Here is a 324-nt window from a genome sequence, read left to right as displayed (position 1 = left end):
ATAGAGTTCTTTATAGTACATGTAGTACTGATCAGTGACCACTAGATGCCAGGAGTAGACCAGACGTTCTATTATTATTATGATTGTTATTGTATTTTATTATTATTTTTATGATTTTTATTATTAATGTTGTTGTTCTTATTATTGTTGTTTTAATCTTATGAAGCGGAATCATTCCCCCTAATGCTACACAGAGTAATAAATAGAAAAAGGGTTTAGCATTGCAGATAATAAAAGCATTCTTAGCAACACGTACATACAGTGCGGAAAAAAAAAACATGGAGCAACAATGGGGCACAATAGGAGACAAAGTCCCCCCCTTCC

The 324-nt window shown here is 33.0% G+C and overlaps 1 protein-coding gene across 1 annotated transcript in view; it reads right to left on the bottom strand.

Moving 5' to 3' along the window:
* Positions 1 to 324, bottom strand: part of ESAM (endothelial cell adhesion molecule) — a 51394-nt gene that overhangs the window by 6482 nt on the left and 44588 nt on the right. The gene's annotated exons all lie outside the window — the stretch shown is intronic.

Source organism: Nanorana parkeri, unplaced genomic scaffold (genome assembly GCF_000935625.1).
Source record: "Nanorana parkeri isolate BGI_ZX_2015 unplaced genomic scaffold, ASM93562v1 scaffold2949, whole genome shotgun sequence".
Classification (NCBI taxonomy): Eukaryota; Metazoa; Chordata; class Amphibia; order Anura; family Dicroglossidae; genus Nanorana; species Nanorana parkeri.
This window is presented reverse-complemented; position numbering and strand designations above follow the sequence as displayed.